Genomic DNA, 23,064 nt, shown 5'->3' with positions numbered 1-23,064 from the left:
AGAGCTCTGCTATGAGGACTCAGAACCAAATTCTGTTGGATTTTTCTCATGCTTATCCATCTCTGCCCCAGGTATGACTGGGGAGAGATAGGAGTCTTCTGATGGTTTATTTGTTATCCTACCCAACATCACTCCATTGCTGGACTAGATCAGAGACAGTCATCTACTGGCATCTGTGCTCAGCAGCATCATACTTGTGGCTGAGCATTTACTCCTTTATTCTTCCACAGGGACTGGATTTTATTCAGCCTCGTTGGTCTTCTGCTGCTTCTTGGCATGTTAACAAGCTGGGATTTCCAACATATGGAAGATGTTAAGGTCTCATTCCTACTTTCTGGGACAACCCTTTACAAGTTACAGCAACTTTTGCTAATACTGACACAATGTCCATTTTGAGCTGTACATGCTATGGCACAAGGTTGGCAAGAGCCAGTACAGCGAGCACCAAGTAGAAAAACATGTTCTTGTGCTTAAACAATTAGTTCAGAATTGCTTTACGTTTCTCACTAATGAAGCTCCTTCACACTTACCCTGTAAGCTTTTTTTCTTGATTTCCTTTGTGTTTTAATAACACTTTGGTTCGAATTCCATTTTCCTATAAAAATTGTGCTGTACTAACCTTGTTACCTTTTCTACATTATTCCTTCCTAAACTGCCTGTGTCTGTCTGTTTCTTCTTCCAAAACTGCTTGCTTAATGTGCTAAGGCCTGTCTGAAGTTTTTAGCAGCTGTTTCTGAAGAGAGGCAACCTGCAACCCCTGAAGGACAACAGGGGGAAAGTTGTCACCAGAGACTTAAGTGACAGCTGCGCTTTGGCCAGTCCTGCTTTGGAAAACACTCTCAAGATGGCCCACCTTGCTGGGTCAGTATATAGGTGTCCTGTAACCCACAGAAAATCTCTTCTGATAAATTGCTTTCATCAAAAGGCATCTTTAATGAAAAGTCAGCACACTCTTCTCGTTGTTTCTATGAAACTCACTTTTTTTTTTGCTGTGGTGAGGTTTTCTATTATTCTTTCCTTTATGCAGTTTTCACTGCTTTCTCTCATCTGATTCAATTGGGTAAATCTCCCCTATTCCCTTTCCATGTGTTTTTAATCTTGGATTTAGAAAAATAGTATTCTTAGGGGCATAGTAGCCACCATGTTTACATCAGTCAGACATCAAAACTCTCATGCACACAATTTGTGTCTTTAAATCTGTTAGCTAGTGAAATGTATTACTGTGCTTTCCACTGATCTATTAACAATGTGAGAACACGACTTCCTCTGTCTATTTAGCCCTTAGATGGCAAGCCCGTAAGTGATGGCTTCCTGGTTTTATAAATACTAAAAGCTAAACAGCAAAGTATTTTCTGATATCTTGGCCTCCATTTCCTTTAAAGATATCAAAAAGTGTTTTCCTGAATTCTTTGGCAAGGCGTATTCAATGTGAATCAGGAGCAAAGGAAAACAAAGGAAAGGACCTATCATAAGGATGAAATTCCAGGTTTGAATTCAAGCCTCGAGAGTCCTGTGACTGAAGAACCAAACTGTGTCTCTCTGTTTTGATCAATATAGTGTTTTATTATCTGGCTGTACAGAACTGAATCAGCAATAGGATTTGTCTTGACCTGGCTAAAGGTCTAAAAGCAGTTTTACAACATGTTCGCATTGTCTGCAGATGTACTCTTGATTTCTCGCTGTCTCTCTCCTCGTCGCTGCAGTGCTTTCTCTCAGCTCCACAGGTCCAGATTGAGAGGCAGCTTGTGAGACTGGTATACTTTGCTAAATGCATTCACTTGCCAATGTGCTAAAAATGAATATATTTTTATATAATTGCTTCATTGTCTGGTTTGTTTAATCTTTCCACATTGTTCTCACATTGGAAAGTTCCATTAATTCACATGACTGGACTAATACCTTTTTGAAAAAAATATCTTCAATTCAGATCATCTCCTCAACTTGTGGAGCCAGGAATCCCGTGCTGTAAATTATCATTCCTTTAGTGACTTGAGAATCATTTACGTGCTTTCTGATCTAAAATTATTAAAGCTCTGGTGGGGCAATATAAAAGCCAGTACTTGAAGGAGGAAGAGAAAGCCAACAGATATCTCTGCTTTGTATATGGTCTCTGCCAAAAACACTGAGATATAGATAAAACAAGAATATTGGCAAGTTTTAGATATATCTGAATAGCACGAAGTATGCTGAATGGCAGATGAGCACACTGAGGTTACACAGGTTTGTCAAGAAATAAGAGGTATCTTTGAGCTGATAAAACTAACCTCCATTTAACAATGAACAATGAATAAAGGAAGCATACAGTACTGCTTGAATCCAGTGACAAAAATTTAAGTTTATTACCAAATAGAGCACTAGAAAAAAAACCACAATGGGCAGTACCTCAGCTTCTAATTTCCATGTATGTCTGTGCTTCTATAGTACAGAATTTTGCCCTTTTTTTGTTTAAAATTTGTTTGGAGTTGTTTTGATTGATTTTGTTTCCCACAGTGTTCAAAGACAATCTCATGCTGCAGAAACCAAAAATTTTTAGTGTGTTTTTGTTCTTGTGAACTCTGACTAAAGGCAAAGTGAGGTTGCTATATACTGAATTTGAAGAGGATTTTGCAAATAAATCAACACAGACTTTTGTATTTTTGGTTGCCCCATGTAACTCAGTGCTGCTAGCAGGAGAAATTAGCAACTTCCATGTTTTAGGCTTATCTGAGCTCTGGAAAGTCTTACACAGATCTCTTAGAAGTAATTTAGCCTTACCACTGATGTTCAGGGGAGGATATTGACCACTTAATTTAGAAAGACAGGGACTACAGTTTCTAAGCACTACTTGACAATCTATATACTTGACAATCCATATACTACAAGAGACACCTTTTTTCCATGTCTTCCAAGAAATTAATTAAGAAATCATGAGTGGGATTTTGCTAGTGCAATCAGCAGCAACTTAACTCATTGCCTCTAGGCATCACTTGCCAATTATTTCAGGGGAATATAACTTAAGTCAGTTTCCAAATGCTCTTGAAAATCCCTATTCAGCTTTGTAAGACTTGAATTTGAAATTAAATGCAGCTGTATTTTTATTTACTTTTATCATGGACACAGATAGTTACATGGATGCTTTCAGTCAAGGAGAAGCAACTTGGTTGTATATCCAATTTTTTCTGGAATAAAGCTGATTTTTTTTTTTATTTATTTATTTTTTTTTTTTTTAAATCCAAACTTATTTAGCAGGAGATGTAGTAGATAGTAAGACAGAATCCCAGTGGGATGTTTACTGTTAGCAGAGCATTTGGATTGGTTCCTGACAAAGAGCTTTAGTCAGTGATCCATATTGGGATGTAAAAGAAGGTTTTTACCAACTCTGCAAAGCTACGAAGTCCAAAGTATTAAGTGCTGCTGAGCTGAGACAAACGCCAAGCAGATGCAGCAACCTTGTGTTGTGTGGCTTAACTATTCTGAGCAAAGACATTATAAACCCTTATTTAGGGGCCCCAGCTCCCCATGTCATTCACTAAAGGAGCTACTACCTGAGCAGGTGCATTTTAAACCACCTCCTGTCTGAACAGCCACCTGAAGGTCGACACACTGACTCCAGCAGGAACAAGCTGGGGAGAGCTATATGCAAATTCTTTTTTTCCCCCTGAAACAGGAGTCTTTGTAAAAGGACAAACTTGTGTTCCTGCCTACTTGGAATCCAAAGTCATAAATGTTAGTGCCTACAAATGCTTTCACAATAAAGAGATGTAGAGAATTCCTCCAAGGTGCAGAAGGCACAGAGTCCTCTCTCAGCACACTTTTGTGGAATGGTAGGTGATTATAGCATCTTCTTGGGATCAGAAAGGCACAAGTGGGAGTCCAAACCTGTGGGCACAGTTAACAGTCTCCACTCTGATCTGTCAGAGTCATTCTGATGCAGGAAAAACTCACGTTTCGTGGGCCAGAAAGTGGGAACAAGAATGTTGGGAACAACATCACAGTGCTATTTTGAATATGTCTTCAGTCAGTCTAAACCTATCCTTCATACAAAGGAGAAAACTAAATACATATTAATTCACTTATCAAAATGCAATTGTATATGAGAGGGACCACAAGGGCTCTTCCTCTTCCCATATGTGTTCTATAAAGAAAAAAATTTGCTATCACTGCACTTCAAGTAGAGATTGATTGACTCACCATATGTAGGTTTGCTTTTAGATTAACATACAGTTGAAACCCAGAAGAGAAGTTGCTCTGACTTCTGGACCCCAGCCAGGAAAAAAGCCAGAACAAAGTGACAAGGTGATGGTGGTAAAACCAAGGTGCTCCAGGGCATGGGGAACAGCAGATCTTCAGGCTTATGGAGAATTCCAGGGTTGAAATCTGAGGTCTTGGTTTGTCCTGGAAAATGATATGCTGGCACTAGGATTTGCAGGAGTGGTGTTCCAAGTTTAGGCATCTGAATTTATTCCTTTTAGAACTCACCTTTAAGATTAGAATAGCAGAAACCCAAGATAAAAACTAATAACAGAAGACAAATAAGACTGACTTCTTATCTCTCTAGCAAATATAGAGAAACATTTCTTGCATGCTCAGCTACTCAGTGTTTCTGATCAAACATGTTTCTGTAACCACTGCATATTTTTACAATATAAAAATCAAGTAGACTCAATAGAGAGTTTAAGGGGTCTAATAATCTCTCTAACTCTCAGCAGGACGTTCATTTTCTATAGTCTGCTTCAATGGCACAGCCCAGCCAAACCAGTTTATAAACCTCTGAAGGTGCTTAGCACAAAAGGACCATCAAAAAAGTACAGGCGAAAGATAAGAAATATCCTTAACACCAGTGTTGGGTTTTCACTAGTTAAAGATGGACTTTCATGTTCTTGCTTCAGTCTTCTGGCTGGGCCTTTTTAACTGATGCCAAATATATGCAGTTTCACACTTCCAAATTCACCCCCATCTGGGATGTTAACTTTTAAACCAGTATTTCTCTATAATTGCTTGTTAGCTATTTTTGTGTTCAAATCAAGAGGTGAATAATCTAGTGATTTGGTGTAGCCTGAGTTCATAAAGTTCATGCAGGGGGTGCCATGCACACCAAAAATTACGCTAATGAAGGCATTAAGGTACACAGAAATAGGGGCTTCCAAGGTTTGCATTGAGTAGCTCTCCACAACAGCTGCTGGGGACAGAAGTACCCTTTTACAGAGCAGACCATGTCCTGCAGTAATCAAAGGATTAAGCTTCAGCTCCTACTGTTCCTTGCATTTCTTTGCAGCTTTCCCACCTGCATCAGCTGCAGCTCCTGTGTGGTGCTGATCACCCCAATGCCCCGGTTTATCACCAGAGCTCCTTACAGGAGCAGACCTTGCTACTTTAACACAGACATTAGGATCAGGGTAGATCCTCCGTGGCATTTTCTGAGTGCACCAGAAGGCTGAACAGAAGAACCCAACTGAGACACAAACAAGTCTTGTATGGTATAACAGAATTAGCAGGAAGACAATATTCACTGTGTAAGGAAGAGAAACAAAACAAACAACACTATAAGCTTGAAAACATTCGCCTCACTCTTCTGCGGTTTGAGAAGTGAAGTCTAGCACGGCAAAACAAAAATCAGACCTGCTTTTAATCTGTGAACAGCTCTCTTGATGAAATCTGTCATGTTTCTGGCTACGCTTTTTTCCTTGAGGAAAGAGCAAAAATGTTATTTTTCTTAAAGAATTTCCAAATGTTTTATCTTTATTATTGTTTCTATATGATATAATTAATCACTGCAGGCAAATCTGTCTTGTTCATTAATTCTTCAATTGTCAAAACAGTATAACCAATAGTTTTGAACATCATAAATCTTGGACCTCAATCATAATATAGAGATTTCCCGTCATGGATAGGATTGTCTCTTCTGATGTGTTTGAAAAGCTAGTCGGGACTGTTCTTACAATATTTTAAGCAGTATAATATTCTGTATTGTATTGTTAATGGCATTTGAATTTTTGAGTTGTTTTTATTGCTGATTGTGGTTTTCCAGATGGTAAGAAATAAATCACTTAGTTTAAATATTTTTTAATGCTTTTCTGCAAGTCTCCTATTTGATTCAAGATTTAGCAAGTCCTCTGAAGTCTGAGTTCCTAAGGATACAAGTCTTCTTTCCAACGAGCTCAAGATCCCTATTCCAAACTACTAAATTGCAAATAAGAAACAGAAAATCACTTGAAGGGACTTGAAAAAAAAGGACATAACAGAAGTGATTCATGGTTTAATTTCATTTTAAAATGATAAGCAAAATGTAGCATCACTATCTCAGTCTTCAAAAGATCCAGTTCAGTAAATATGGTCACTTCATATCTCTTTAGAAAGATGTATTCATCAGCCGTCATTCTTCCTTTAAGCAGGACACACTGAAAACGATTGAGTGCTGCCACACCTGTAACACACATTTAAAAGTGTCATTGCCTTTTCTTTAACTTGAAGAAAGAGCAGAAAACCAAAGCGAGTGCCAGAGCACTTCATGTGGCATTTTTCTTTCTTGATTTTTGTGCTATTAATGCTGTCTTTTTTGAGCTTGACTAGGGAAGGTGAAGAGGAAGCCACTTAAGTCATTGCTGCGTCTGTGTGTATTATTTAAAGGCTCTAAAAAATGTGTGGATCCCATTTGTTCCATTACACAGCTGTAAGCAGGTCTAAGACCACAAAAGCCAGTTCAGCTACAGAGCAGGGCACAAGAATGGGGGAAAATGGGGAAAGCCAAGTGCTCCAAGTGGCAGGCTTTTATGTTGCCAAGCAATGTCATCTGCAAATATTTAAGTCAGAAGAAGGGAGCAGGGAAAAAGCAATGGGCTTCAAGTCTTAAAAACTGATGATCAAAGGGGGATTAGATCACAGGGAAGTATCAGATTGGAATTGTGCAATCCTATGTAACAGATGTTTGGGTTCTAGTGGGACAAACACCATCTTGGGGTAAATCAGCTCCTCAAAAGTGTGTTCTTCAGCTGCTTAGAGGCACCCTTGCTTGGTCAGAGGTCACTTCTAGTCTGACCTCCGTACTTAAAAGTTCTGAAAATAACTGATTTAATAAAAGCCAGAGCAGCACAGCCATTTCAGGAAGAACATTACACCAGGTTAACTGCAATTAGCTGTTTTAGACAGCTGAATTTGCAAGCCTCCTTCAGCAACCACCCACCCCCAGCTGACATGCTGCCTAAAAGCCACAACTCAAAGAAGCCATCCTGCTCATTATGAAAGCATTATGAGAGTCCTGGATTGTGTTCATGGGTGGGCTCTCATCACTCTAGAAATTGGTTTGTTTCTCCACTTCTCTGCCCTGATGAAAGATGCTTTTCCAAAGCACCAAAGACCTTCTCCAGGCAGGTGATAGCTTCCCATGCATAACCAGGCAATGTGAGGCTAACCCACAGCATTCAGCAGGGTGTTCCAGCAGTGCCAGAGGAATAGAGCACTCTCAAACCTCAGGCCTCTAAGCAGCCTTCATTTTCCTCTCAGCTTTCTCTCCTTTACCTGGCATTTTCTTATCAATGCCTTCTTACCAGCCAAAAACATGAGCTGGGATTTCTAGTAGAATTATCACTGCAAGCACTCCCTAGATAATCACCAACCTGGCTGAACTGAAGAAAACAGGTAACAAAGGAGAACAGGGTTATCATTGATTTTTTTTTTTTTTTTTTTTTTTTTTTTTGACAAAAATTGTGATGACTGATATCTCTCGCATTCCTATAGCTGATTTTGATCAAGACATCATACCGAATGACATATTATGGGCTAAACATAGAAGCAGTAACTGGGTTCTTTGTTTTGAGTTTTGGTTTGAATTTAAGTAAATACTGCATTCTTTTCTTTCTCCAGTTCTCAATTCTTGCCAGGCCATGTTCCTTCATCTGATATGATTTGCAGTTCAGAGAGATCATACAACTGTGGAGTTCTGAATACACACAGTTGATTCCTTGCTACTAATACCCTGCACCTAAGGAAGGTCCTTATATCGTTGGTGTTGCTATCCCTGATGTTGTACACATGTGCAAGATATCTTCAGTTTCCACAACAGTATTTGTGAAGAAAAAGAAAGCTTTGGTCAACCTAAAAATGTAAGAAAGAAAGCGAAAACTGATGTTCACCACATGCACTGCCTTGAGAAGTCAGAAGACTTTTCTGTACTTCTTTTGCTTTTGAAAAATGTGTAAACCGTTATTTTAAATAATTTACGAACTCCCCTGCTTTAATTTATTAACGTAGCCTGTCTGCGCAAGTGCACTGTTTTAACCTTAAACCGGAATACTAATAAACTCCCTACACAAAACCAGCTATGTTTAATTTCAGCTTTTATTGCACAATTATCCCAGTAGATCCCAAGAACATCTGATTGAAGTTACCTTAAAATTTCTGCAGTTAGATATGGAACCGAATAAACTCCACTGATCACAACAACCTTGAACTTGTGGGAATTCAGATCTAAACCAAGGCTTTGCAGCTGGATTCCATCCCAAGTTTAAATGCTACTCAGAATCAAAGTGTGTTGTGGCTGCACACACAGTTTACAGGAAATGTCCTATTCAACATTTTTGGTAGGTGCTCCATCCTTTAATTACTCCCAAATTTCTGCCCAGCTCTTCATACCAGTACCTGAATTCAGACTCTTGCTTTCTGTCTGAGCTGACTAAAACCTTAGCCGACACATCACTTCACTGCAGAATAAACACTGCGGCACTGATTTGAATCCAGAATTCTCTGAACAACTGTTTCACATCTAAGTAATTACACCAGCAGTAGTGGGGTCGCCTCCTTGTTTATACGGGGGGGTGAGGGGGTGCTGTTGGAATCACAGCCCATGACTTTATCATACAACATAAAAAGCCTTTGGGCTATCTTCTCAGCTGGGATAAATAAGCAAAGCTCTATTGGTTTCTGGGTGAATGAGATTATAATTCAAATCAGAAGCGTAGTGTTTGTTTATACCATAACAAAATATCACAGAAGTGTGTATCATAAGCCTTAAAACACTGCACTCAAGGACAGTAAAACCCATGAGCCTGAGCTTAGGTTTCAGTGACTCCAGTGAAGTTATGCCTATTTATTTCAGGATAGCAGTGCTGATGTGCACCAGCTGAGAATCTGGCTCTTTAACTCCTAAATGACAGCAGAAACCATTTACAGGGGGAGGGAGAAGGGGCTGAGTTGGAATCAACTTGAGTACAGAGCTGTATGGCTGATAAATGGGTATCAGCCATCTCTTAAAACAGGCAGGCCTGTTTCTTCCTAAAACAAAACTAGAGAATTAATAAACACACGCAAAAGAATAATACAAAAGATATGTTTTCTCAAGGAATTTCCAATGTGTACACTATGCTTCACATTCCAATACAAAGCGTTTTGACAGCAACATTTAACCAGTCTCTCATTTGATGTGCTTGCACACACAACCCTTGTGATTCAAAACAAGCTGCAGTATACAATGCCTTTCAAAACAACCTATCCACTCATTTAAGCTGACAACCTATGCTCACCTGAAAACAAAACTACTCTTTCTTCCATGCACCCCAAAAGCAGCCCAAACTAGCCAGCAGTAATAAATTTAAAGGACAGTTTTTCCTGGTACCACATCCACACAGCTCGTCCCAGTGGGAGATGATACAATGTGTAACATTGCTGTGTTTCACAGTAATCACGTAAGAGAAGTCACATGTGGCACAAATGGAATGTACACAAGAGAGCAGAAGCATATGTTCAGATAAACCACTGGTTATGTCAAAACTAATAACTTGTTTGCTGTAGTGGACTCAACAGTAACAGGCCCAATGAGTCTGATGACTTTGCTACCACTCCTTTTGCTCCTCGTTGAGCAAGCTGGAGCTGATTTTTTTCAGGGATTATGTTTATGCAACACGAACATATTGTTATTTGCTACTTTCTGCATGATCATTTTGGCATTCTTATGAGAAGATGATGATGGTTCTGTCTAAATGTTTGGGAGGATTATCACTGACATGGGAAGTTATTAGGTTTGATGCAATATAGAGAACATTCACAGTCAGAAAACAGCATCTTTCATTTTTAGGAATGGAGGTAATTGTGCTTTGTGACAGTGCACATCCTTAAGCTGTTATGTATCATTGCGTACTTAAAAAAGCAGTACTCTTTTTATTGATCTTTCAATTTCATTTTGATTTAAAATGCAGATCTTTCCCTCCATTGAAATCTTAGCATTTTTATTTTAAAATGTATCAGAAAAAAATCCATTTCAGACATATGCAGCACCATAAATTACTTTTTGTGGTTGAAACAGTATTCGCTTATGTCACGGGTTGAACATCCTCCTTTATTAGAATGCTATTTATTGCCACCAGCTGCAGTGCTTAGCCAGGAACGTTCTTGACACCAGTGATTGCTTTTCAGCACCAATGCTTCCGGCTGCTAACAGGGGCTTCTACTGCCAAATGCAGCCACTCCTCTTAAACTGTTCCTTCTGGTATACAGACAGCTCCTGTCACTGTTACCCAGAGCAGAAGCTGGGAGAGAGGGATCAGATCTGAACCCACTGCTATGGAATCTCTTAAGCTATAAATCTCCTACAACTTTAAAAGGCCTTGCCAAATACCACTAACTTGAAAGCTGTCAAATGTGCTCAGGAAATCTTCCCATCAGTAATGGATTTTTTTCAAAATTAAGATGCGAGTTCAGCTTGTGAGCAAAGGGTGTCTTACATAACAAGCCACAGATTTACTAAAAGCAAGAGTTTCTGTATCTATCAGCTATCGAGCCAATGGTCTCTATTTCATTAGATTTTTGAACAGGGAGAAACCAGACAAAGGTAATTACTCTTCTACTCTTAAGAGCTGTTATTACTCCTGCATGAACAGCTACCACTGCCTTTTTCTTTTTGCTCTGCCTATGGCAGCCAGGAGAACTAAACAGGAGCAATATGAAAGTGACAGTGTCAACAGCTGTCCTACCAAACATTAAGTGTACCTCATACAGTAAATCTTCAAAGCAGTAGCATGTGTTCTGCTCCTGTGTATGCAAATCCTGTTATTTTATTGATATCATTTGCACACATGCCTTCTTCACAGCTGAACCCTTGAAAAGCCATTGCATATAATTGGGCTCAACTAAGCAACAGAGGCAATCAGTGACAGGAGGAGACTGAACTCCTTTAACATGGAAAGAATTCCTTTCCTCCCTCAGAAAAGAAACACCCAGTAGGTCAAAGAGGAAGGTTTCCCTGCAGCATAGCACAGACAAGCCTGTTATACAGATGCCTGAACCACTGGAATCTACAATTGGAAAAAAAAGTCAAGCCCAGTGCCTGCATGAATAAATTTTTTCTCTTTGTTTAAATAAATGAATGAGCAAATGTACATATTTTTTGTCTGTTTAAAAACCCTAAAACATTCAAACTAAAATCTTTGCAGGGTTAGGCTCTGACACACAAGATAACTTAGCTGGCAAACATTCTGAAAATTTTTTACTCACTGTGAAAACTGATAAAAGTAGTGTCCTGTTCATCTTACAGACAGACCCAAAAAAAAAAAAAAAAAAAAAAAAAAAAAAAAAAAAAAAAAAAAAAATCATTCTTCTGGCCATAAGGAAATTCCTTTACAGATTCAGAGAGTACAAGAGACATCTGAAAGTTGGAGTTATTTATGGGTCAAAATACAATTGCTCTTTATTTCTTATCTTTAGCCCTGCAAATAACCCAAAACCGTTGTTAGCAAATTACTTTCTCTTTTCATATCTTTTAACTAGAGATAAGTGTATGTTTCTACTAAATGACTCATAAAAATAAACTGGCATAGCAGTTTGACAGTAAGTGTTACGTGTGACTGAGCAGCATTCATATAAATTACTATTTCCTCTGCATCGTATTCTCCTTGGGCCAGAGTTTGGGCCACACTCTGCCCTACACACTATATCCTCGTATAAGGCCACTTCCCCACCACTGCAAGAGGTCTGCTCCATTACCCCAATCCCACTCTAGCCTTTTCTTTGGGAAGTGCAAGACAAGATATGATAATGTAACATCATGAAGAATGGGTGTCTTAAACAACTCTCCTCTATTCCAGCTGGACTTCAGCCAATTCAAATGGATGAGTGAGGGCCAACAGACATATTAGTGCAACCCTGTACTTAAAGCTAAGTTATCCCCTAAATGACCCTAGAGTCAATTTATAGATGCAGAGACTAATGTACAATAGAGTTCAGAAATACTCTAAAGCCTAGCTTTGAAAATGCCTTGATACATGCCACTGGTCGTAATCTCTGAGGGGGCGGAAAGGGGCAAAACTTATAGATGCTTACTTTCTGTGTTCGTCCAGTGTCATTTTTGGTGATTGTTTTTTATTTTTTGAATTTCTTTTTGTCACTTCATAATTAAAAAAACCCAAATATATATGTATGTATGTAAACAATGAAAATGAGGCCTACCAGTTTTAATCCTTACTGCAGTTTGAAACAATAATTTATCCCTGCAGACAAGTTCTCCCCCAAGGAGTTCAGTAGTTCAGCAGTATAACTCTTCCTCATCCCTACAGATGCAAGAATAGCCAGTTGCACGGCGCGCAGGCAGCGTCCCCGTTGGCAGTAGTGAACAGTAAGCCTCTTAGTTCCCCTCCTCCTAAAGCTCCTCCTGCATGAACACACCGCCACCTTCCCCACTAGTGATTTTACGTGCTCTGGGGTAAGTAAGGCAAGCAAGCAGAAAGAAAATATGTACGAGCATTCTTTCCCTACTCCTTTCTTGTACCTGGGGTAGTAAAAGGACAGGCAGAAGAGGTGTCCAGAATAAAAACTGCACAAATTCTGTCTGTTTAGTTGGCTTCCTGGTTTCCTGGCAGTAAACTCGGTAGGGTGTTGCTCTTGGTGTCCACAAAACTTGTGGAAACCAAGAACAGTTTTCCTTCCTTGGGGTAGAGCAACTCTCCTCAGTATTTGATCAGGATTGGGCTTTTCCCAGATTGCCCTGTGCAGGTTTCATTCTCATTGCTTTAATTTTTATCTCACTTTATAATTATCAGTTGACCTAGATTAAGCTCCCAAGACCTAGATTAAGCTCCCACAGAAACCAAACAAGCTTTAGTCTGTTCTCTCAACTGTCTCCAAAATATAATTTCAGAAACAACTCACGTTTTCTGAGCAAGTTAATTCTAAAAACAAGCTCACAAAAAATTTTGAGTGACAAAAAGACATGCAGATGCAGTATCAGCATCTTATGGGTTTTTTTTTTTTTCTTTCAGTCAATTAGAACCATTGATGACATTTTTATGCCCAAGCTTCTTAAATGCATCTTGAAAAAAATGTTTCTCAAGACAAACATTTAAACAATACCTATAGCAGATAGCAAGTAACTGCTGCAACTGAGAGAAGGGTGTTAAAAAACAACTGCCCGGCATGAAAGTGAGTTTAGTATATTTTATGGCAATTTCAATAAATTTAGTTATGTTCCTATAAATAAAAGTTATAGCTATGACAATTAGGGAGCTCTCTGTTGTCTGGTCATTAATTTTACTTGTTTTTTCGTAGAAAGGTTCACAGCTTTCTTTTCCATGTAAAACACCATTTCCCATATAAACATACTGCTTTAGTGTTCTAATGCTTTCGTCTGCCACTGTGCATTACCATAGGAGCACGAGTGCCATGGACATCAACACAAGATCCTGGTGCAGTAACACAAGTGGCCAGGTATTGACTTCCATGCCACTGACTTGGGGAGAGTCAATAACAGTCTCCAGAGCAGCTGATTTGCAAGCCAAACCCTTCAGTGATCTCTGAGTTAAATGCAAACAAGAAAGGGATGAATGGCTATTGCAGGTGCTCCCTGAAATGCAGGTGGTCAGTGCGGCAAGCAGGAGCCCCTTCCTTCATTTGCTCCTTTGCACACAGCTATCCCCACCAGCAGCAACAGTCAAGGATGGCATCTGACCACTGGATAAGAAAACATCCATCCCATTCATACCACAACATCAGACATTAAAATGAACCAACTGCTCCACCAGTTTGCAGACTGAGCAGTACAAGATTCTGAGCCGTGACACCTTCAGCTACCTCGTACGGGTCGTTTTCGTGCCGGTTTTTCCACACACGGGGAACTAGGGTGAGCTTTTCAACTGCCTGAAGCAATCCATCTATCCACCTGAGAAGCTTAACTGAGCAGCCTAAATTTTAGATGCAAGCATTCCAACCTCTCATTAAGTCACTGTCAGAGAATTTCCAGAATCTTTTGCAATGGCCCATATTTAGCACATTTATAACTATCGCTAAAAATTAAGCAAAGGAACAATTTAAAACCAATGGCTGGATTTTCAATAGTAGGGTAGAGGGGTGCACTTCAGATTTTGTTGCCTAATTTGAGAGAGATAGAAGGTCATGTTTTCATAAGTGCTCAGCATATATTTTGAAATAGGCTTAATATTTTAAGCCTTATCTTAAAGTGGTTTAACAACTAAAAAGAAAAGGTACATTGAAGCAAAACAAGTTCCTGCCTACTGTAAATACCTTTTTTCAGTTCACCTGAACATGGCTGGTTTGTCCAGTTGCTTTGTGACAAGCACATGGATGGGGCAGACAGACCACAGTCACATGCTGTTGAAACCCCATGGCTACAGACATGCCAACAAAGGCAAGAGCATTCCAAGAGATCAGTTACTCAAAAGAAGAAAATCATAAAACATCCAGGCATTTCTTAAAATTCTAGAATCCAGAACAAATTTTCCACTCATGGGAACTGATAACCTCCCATACTCAAGCCATCTAAAAAACCACCTGAGTGCATGGGTGATCAGTTAACTTTAGAAAAAAATCATCCTGCAGAGAGTGAAGAAATAATTTAAAAGACAAAAACAAAAAGAGAAAAAAAAAATAAAGGAAGAAAAGAAAAAAGACAAATTATGGGACTTCAGAAGAAAACACACTTTTACCGTCTTTATGGAAGACCCAAATAAACTGGGACAATAAACAGACACATACAGACACTACTCAGGCATTCCAAGTTCGTTTTGCCAGAGAAATGTATAGATATTTTTACTTGGATCCAACCAGAAACTAAAAATTAAATGCACTCAATAATACAACAGAGTATCTGAATACTCTTTGGGACTTCAAACTTACATATTGAAGAACTTCTGTTCAAAAAACGTTCCGCAAAACTGATGCTGCAGCATCAAAATAAGAGCAGTGCCTAGGATTCAACGTGAAGAAGGACAAGTCAGTGTTAATGGGAAAGAGGGACCCTACTATGGGAGCTGGCTGCCAAAACCAACAACCCTGCTTTCACTAGATCTCAAAGAATAATATTTAATTTAAGTACTGGCATTATAGAAAGCCACAAAAAATGAGACTCCCGGCACTGGAAGTGAGAACATATTTCATCTCCAGCCAGAATGCTAGATCCATTCCAAAGCTGAGTTACTGGAAGTCTTCCATTGTCTCCAATTTTTTTCTCTTTTTTTTTCATTTTATGTTCCTCTTATTTTCCGAATGAGTGAGCAGGTATTTCCCATGTAATCCCAAGAATTAGAAATACACAATATAAACATTTATTAATTTCAAAACTATAAAATATAAAATTCAATTCTCTCTAAAGAATTATATTTAGTATACACTACACTGCAAAAATAAATTAAGCATAGTTTCAATTGTCATGATTTAATTCAATTTATCCAGTATTCCAATACTCTTCTGGGAAAGGAAACAAAAGGAAAAATGTTTTGCAAATCCTCCAAATGCTATACCCATACTTTAGTAAACAAATGATGTTATAATTATTATTTTGAGAATATCACTATGCTGCAAGAAAAGCACAGCAGATAGAAGATTATTTAATCCTTTATATTAGCTAAACCATAAACACTGCTAGATGCAGTGCTTCATTAGTACAAATATTTTATTTCTTCTGATAAACTTGTACTAGATTTTTATTCAAAGAAAAGAATTAGTTGATTATTCTAGGGATACAAATTGTTCTTTAGAAAGCAGTGTCATCAGTGTACTTTAAAATGTTCATTAACAATCGTAAGCCAGAAAGCAGTCACCAAATAATCATGGCCACAGAAGAAAGCTGTGTACCCACCAGGTTTTATTAGAGTTGCAAATCACAAGCAATGGACGGATTCCCAATTTATTGTCTCCACAAACTTTAGGAAAAACAAAGAGCTGAAGGCATCAGTAAAACACAGAGATATCCTTCAAGTCTTTTCATCTAAAGATGTATTTCTATCTAAAGATATAAGGAGCTATTCAGCAACAGCAGAACAAGTTCATTTTCAGCATATAAATGTGCACTCTAAGCCAAGTAAGAAATGGAAAAACCCTTTTAATTTGTCCCACAAAGATATTTCCCTTGTTTTTCTGGTTTGGTGAATATTCAGAGTGTGTTATCATGAGTTTCTGTTTTCATGAGTGTTGCCATAAGGAGGCTTCCTTCAGACTATCCCAGATAAATTCTCTAGCTTACTACTGCAATAGGCTCTCCAAATGGTTTACCCAAACCCCAGCCAGGGGCACCATTAGAAATGTCTCTGTAGAAGTAAGAGCAAAGGAGGGGTCTCACACTAAAGCACATGCATTCCCCCTGCCAAATCCCAGGACACAAGTGATGGGCGTTGGCCACCCCACTCACGCAGGCTATGCTCACCTTAAAGCTGAGGTTCACTGAAAGCTGCCTGGCAGCTGGAAGCCTGGGTGGGATTTTCTCTTGACCTTTAAAGCCAATTGCCTGCTGCACTTCCAGCTATTTACTGCTGCTGCAGAGAGGAATGATATTTCCTTTTAAAAATCCTTCTCCGTAAGAACTGAGGTCTGCATGGTATCAACCCTCTGCTGAGAGCTGCAAACACTCATGTGTTAATTGCTTAATTGGTGCCCTGATATTACTGGGGGGAGGTTGTCCTGAGCTAGTGTTTTATAAAATCAAGCCCAAGGGTAGCTGCAATAACTAAGAATAAAGGGAGTCCATAAATAAAGCCCTCTTCAGACAGCGCAAAGAGCTATTTAGTTCAGCCTCTTTCTGAGTGGCTGATGGAGTATATTTGAGGGAAAAGCATAGGGACAGAAGCTTTCTGTACAACATAAAACTTCTTTCCCTACAACCCCTAATGCTTTCTGCAGCTTAGGAATCTCCTGAGCTAAAAGGAATAGATTCTTCTCTATTCTTAAATCTTCCAGGTTAAAAAGCAGCCAGTAGTAGACCTGCTTTCAATAAAACCAACGCACAAAGGCCCTGGGTGCTGTGAACCTGACAGAAATTTACAGCCATTTAGAACAACGAGTGAGCCTATTTCCAATACACACTAGAAGAGCATGATAAATGCAGAGCAAAATTTAACATTTCAATCTAGATTATTAAAGAAAACAGTACTTCATCCATCAAATTTATATCTGTCCTATCTGGGTATTTATCAGCATAGTTCTGTGCTGCATAAGCAGAACAACAAAGGCAGTGGCAGTCGCCCCATAAGCTTTGCAAAAAGCTTGCACTGTGTCTATCTGTGCAGAGGTGTGCTTAGCACAGAGGAGCTTTTACTGTCTTTTAACTCCAGCTAGTCCTCAGCATCCATCAGGCATGACAAGTTACTTTGTAAAATCAGGTTGCTCTTGTTAGTGCGTGTACCTTGTGAGCATAAGAATAAAACCATTTCTGAAAGAAAAAAATGGCTGGGGTTGGGCTTCAGCAGCAGTGCAGCCTGCTGTCCTCTCTGTTATATGGTACACTCTGTAATGTGTGCTTGGCTCCCTGCAATACACTGATATGCATATTAAGTTCACTGTTTTTTTAGTAAGAATCATTTACAGGCACTGTATTATGTCCTGTTAGAAAGAAAAGCCTTTGTATTTAACTGTGAATATGCTAGGGAGTTAATTTTAAATTCCCTTACCGTACACATCACATGATATTTTTTCAATTAAACTGATTCAGTATTGGAATAGAGCATAACTATGGTTCCTCGAGTACTCTCACAGGCAGTTGAACATCTGGAGGTAAAAAAAGCAACAATAGAAAAGAAGAGTTGCCATACAGGTTCTTCATATCAAGCTGAAAAAAATGTCCCTACATGCTGCTTGAAAGTAGATATAAAGTATTTCTGAGAAAAGGAGTCATAGGATTTGAGACTGTGGAGAGAGTACAAAGGGTTATGAAAATGTTCATACAGGTTCAGAAGGAAATTCTAAGGTGCCATTGTTGTCATCTGCAAGATGTGTTTCTCTTCTGGGTTTCAGCCTCTGTTGCTTTTAGTGTAAACTGTTTGTTACATTTTTGTTACTACTTACACTGTATGCATCTCAAGGGTTTGCTTATTCTTAATTAAAATTAGATTAATGAAGTTTATCCACAGAATTGTTTGTGTCTTCCAAAAGCTGTTGTTTTCAGGAAGAGGCCTAGACCAAGACAGAAGTGGGAAAGAGCATAAGGAGTAGAGGGAAGCAGGGACAAAGAAAATAAAAAAGGAATTATCTGAATGAGATCCGTGTCCTACCAACTTAAAGGCAATGAAGCATTTTTTGGTTATTGCTGTGGTCCACAGGATTTCCCAAAGCTGTAAGTTACATATTCTTTTCATATTTTGCACATAAAGTAATTCTGCCTCAAACACTGTTGCCTTGTACGAGTTCGTCCTGCTCAGCACATCACTGAGGGTCTCAGTGACCTTGGCTGAATTTTAATGGGGAAGTTTTACCCTGCTGAGTTGTTTTGGAAGGAAATAAAAGTCATGAGTTAACATTTTTGCGCTGTCAAACACCATTCTATCCTTTCTCATCTCTCTCACTTTTAACAGGGGTGGTTAGAATAATCATACTTACAGCTGTTACTTCCTATGCCCTTATCTATATGTAGGTTCCTGGATATAGATGTAAATAAAACTGAAGTCTGCTCTTACCTGTTTGAATCTGTTTTCAGAATCAAAATAGTGTTTGAAATTCAGGAGTTTACTTTTTTTAGAAGTTTCCTTCAGAATCAGTATCCAGTTTTCACATATCTAATACATTTTTCTTGACTGTCTCATTGAACATTAATTTTCAGGAAGGAACCATGTAAAGACTGTAATCTTAAATAACACATTAGTGTTATTTAAGGGAGGGAGTTGTGTAAAAATAGACTAATGATGTAGCCAAATTTATTCAGGTGTCAGTGGCCAAATGAGACATAAAACCTCTGAACCCTAACTCGCAGATGAGCACTCAGATCAACATTTCCTTGGTGCTCTTTCAGAAATACCATGTTACCTCTTTTCTGCAATACATTTGGCATACAGACAATTAAATTAAGCACTTTCATGCTGGTTTCATCTTGATTTTTGATTTTCAAGATTCAAGCCAAGCAGTTACCCATCCCTTCCAAACATGTATTGAAGATGCATGCAGAAAATCATTAAATCAAGCAGCAGCAGAAATATATGAATGCTGAAGTGAATAGCAGTTTGCAATTGTTCCCAGATATCCAAATGTTTTCTATGCCTCATACACTGGGACTAACTGGGACAAGATTTTGAGAGTGTCTGGCCAAATTCTTCTGTGACATGAAGTGAAATGGTTTGCACCCCTTTGTCAAAGCTAAACTCACTTTTGACAGAAGACTGACACTGTGCCTTTGTATCATTAACAGTTAGGAGCTTCCCACATCTTATTCCTGGATATATGATATTGCATTACAGAAATGGCTAAAGCCAACATTTACAAAGGTAAGCAGTGTAAAATAAGTTTAGATTACAGCCCCTTGCCACTACAGCAGCCCTCTGGAATGCAGAGACCCCAAATAAATGTTAAACAGGGTGCACCCAGGGAGCAGGGTCACGGTATGGGTGGCTCATCTAGTGGTCATTGTCCTGTGGATGGATTGCTGGTGCTGGGGCATCCATGAAGGAAAGGTATTGGTGTGGTCAGCTGCGTAACTCCACTTGCACTTCGGATTCTGCAGCCTTGAAATGCAGCTAGCCCACTGGGTATAAAAATGCAGTGCTTGGATCTGTTTATTATTTTAATTTAAGTGGACCCAGGAGATGTATTGTCACGCTGGATAGAGACACAGGGGCTAATAAGTGCAAATGGTTTGGTATTCCTGAAGTTCTTCTGCAGGTGGGATACAGTTTCCATCCTTTGATTGGCAGGATAGGACTGAGGGCTCTGGTTCTGGGGCTCAGGGCAGTGCCCACAGTACATATGGATGACAGGAGGATTTGGCTCAACCCTATTTCATAGCAACTCTTCAGAAATTTTTGCTTGGTTAACATGGACTTTTCAGCAGTGTTATCCTTAGTCGCCAAGAATAAGAAGCCTGTGGGAGTGCAGAGGAAATATATACCTTCTTCCCAGACCTCTCTTGGACAGAGCCCAAATTCCTCGGTGTAGGAGGGCTATGAGGTTGAGATTTGGGAAAAAGGTTCTGACAGACACAGCCAGCTGGAAAGCGAGTGATCCACATGCACAGTTCCTTCCAAAGATGAATCAGGATGAAATGATTTTACATGTTTTTTCATTGTCCTTCCCACCTTGTAAACATTCCTAAAGCCTGTCTGTAAGCCCTGCATAAAGAAGTGCTAATATCCATATGTCAGTACTGGAAATGGTTTTTCCCACACCTAAAGAGTCAAGTTCATCCCATATGTAATTCCCCTCACTTTAATAACTTCACAGGAGGAAGCATACTGGCCCAGTAAGTCCACCCAAAAGCTGCAGATCCTACGGAAAACAGCTGTCTGCCTTGTGAGGGGGATGAATCACCACAGAGCTCAGTTGCTCAGGCCTTTGCAATAGAATCCTCCTCACTCTATGTGCAATTCTGCCTGCAAACCTCAAAATTATCTGGACACCAGCTGCTTCAAAATCTTGAAAGTCTCATTATAGCAAATAAGGGCAGAAGAGCAACCCTTGCTCTCAGTTCTTAAACTAAGTGCATTGAATATGTATCTGTGCTGTGGTTATACTTTTTTATCCTACTGCAAGGTACTTCTTGATTAGCAACAATATCTAGGAAGAGTTTTTATTCTTTCTGGTGCATTTTTTTGATTTTCAGAAGGGTGCAGTGAGTATTCACCCTTCTTTGCTCTGACAGTCACGCACTAGAACCAGGATGTAGGTCAGGGTGAACCAATGCACCTAGAGGTATCAAATTGCTTCAGCGTCTGGCCAGTAAATCTTGATCCAATGGTCAGGAAAAGCTGAATGCCAGCTTTGCAGTAAAAATGGACCAGCAGGGAGTTTCAGAGAAGCTAAGGGGAAAAATTTTCATAGGATCATGAGAGAATGTTTTTTAACAAATTCTCTTCTATTACAATGATTCTGTGACCCTGGTGATGCCTTCCAGTCTTATGTTGCTATAAATACCTTGCCTGAGAACTAATTCCTCTTGACAAGCTGACAGAGCTTCAGCGCACAACAGAGCATGTCACCAGTTAGTTTATCTTATGGCTAACATTAGCGTTTAATTTTGTTTTCTGTTACTGTTATTCTGGACAGCAAGGTACTGTTTTTAATATTACCTGTTGAGAATTTTACTTACTGAGTAAATAAACTTGCAGCTCCTTCAACAGCAGATGCTCTAAATTAAAAGATCTGAAAGTAACATTCCCATTCTTTAAGCAAAGAGTGCATTCTAGGATCCTAAATTATAAATGTAATTATAAATATATACAAATTCCAGTTAAAATAATCTGCTTGGGACAGAAGTTCACCTTTACATGAATTACAACATCAGACATCACAATTATTCTTAGCTAAAAAATAGTAGAGGAAGGGTCTTCAGAATGAATGTAGATTAGTCATTTTAATCACACTAGATCTGTTTAAAATTTGTTTTTGTGATGAAATAAAACATGAGACAACATAGTTGTATGAAAATTATTTTCCACAAGCTGTGCTGAGAAAGAGATAAACAAGATAAATCTGACACTCTCTTGGATATTGGAATATATATATATATATATATACACACAAACCCATTGTTATTTCCTGGCAGGGAACACGAGGAGGGAAAAAGAGAGAAGTTAAGGTGAAACTATCTATTACTAATTTTCCTGTGTCCAGATAGGGTCATGAAGAAAAGTCATTTTTGCAGCCAGCATCTCTCATACTGCTCAACGAGTAACACCTTTCTCTCTTCCAGTCTGTTGCATAGTACCCTGTGTGGTGTGAGATTAGGGCTTCTTCAAGATGTTCTTTGTCCTTCCCATTTTTCCTAATGTGACAAGGCAGGAGGTTGTCAGGATTTTACCAGGCAATAACACAACTATTTTTTTACTCTAGATATGCAAATACTTCCTTCTTTGCGTGTTGTGACACAAATCCTTTAGCAAAAATTTCATTTAATTTTTCTTTGCTTTAGCTTTCCAAAAGGTATCCCTAAGCACCTCAAATCCTAATCCAAAGGTCACCTCTTCTAATTTAAGCATCTAAATTTGTTCAGGAATTAATGCACCCTTATCATCCTATCTCACCTACCATACATTCGTCTCAAATCCTCCTCCTTGGCTTATTTCATCTAATGTTAAGACAAATGAGTTAAATAAGTGGACTGCACAGTAAAAGAAGGTGACCAGTACAGACTGGATGTCTGACTTCTGGACAACTAAAATTAATAGATATCAACACCAAGCTCTGTTCAGTTTTTTTCTGTGTAAGTCTTCACATGATTATCTATATGAGGTATTTTAGATTCTAAACTGAAAGATATTTTTCAGCCCAGAATATACAGATGACAGCAGAAGACGTGTCCCTTTGCATGTATCAGCAATGATTCCTTGCAATCAATTTTCAGTTAAATGGTGGGATGATTCCATGTATATCAGCTGCAATGTTGGGGCTTGTACTAAATTTGAACTCCACGTTAAAATCTTGCAAGTATAACATAAACCATATGTGTCAGTTGTGTTTGTGTGGGGTACATGTATGCATGCACAGTTTTTGTATGCTTCTACTACAACAAAGTGAAACAACATGGTAATACTGTGAAACAGTGAAGACAATTTTCAGAAAGATGTGGAAAAAATTTGCATGCAGACCTCAGCTTAAATTATTTCTTAGAAGTGAGATTGATCCAGTTATACAAAGTGGAAAAATACTTTGAGAGCCAATCAAATGCAATATTACATT

At 38.8% G+C, this 23,064-nt stretch overlaps 1 long non-coding RNA gene across 1 annotated transcript; it reads right to left on the bottom strand.

Moving 5' to 3' along the window:
• Positions 1-6,222: 6,222 nt before the first annotated feature.
• Positions 6,223-16,803, bottom strand: LOC120754685 (uncharacterized). Its single transcript, XR_005701521.1, has 3 exons — positions 16,616-16,803; positions 15,091-15,160; positions 6,223-6,403 (listed from the first exon to the last, which is right to left on the bottom strand). It is a non-coding gene; the product is annotated as an uncharacterized LOC120754685 (long non-coding RNA).
• Between the last annotated feature and the right edge of the window lie 6,261 nt (positions 16,804-23,064).

The sequence above is a fragment of the Hirundo rustica genome, chromosome 6 (assembly GCF_015227805.2).
Source record: "Hirundo rustica isolate bHirRus1 chromosome 6, bHirRus1.pri.v3, whole genome shotgun sequence".
NCBI lineage: Eukaryota > Metazoa > Chordata > Aves > Passeriformes > Hirundinidae > Hirundo > Hirundo rustica.
The sequence above is the reverse complement of the archived record's forward strand: the minus strand, read 5'-3'. Positions and strand labels throughout refer to the sequence as shown.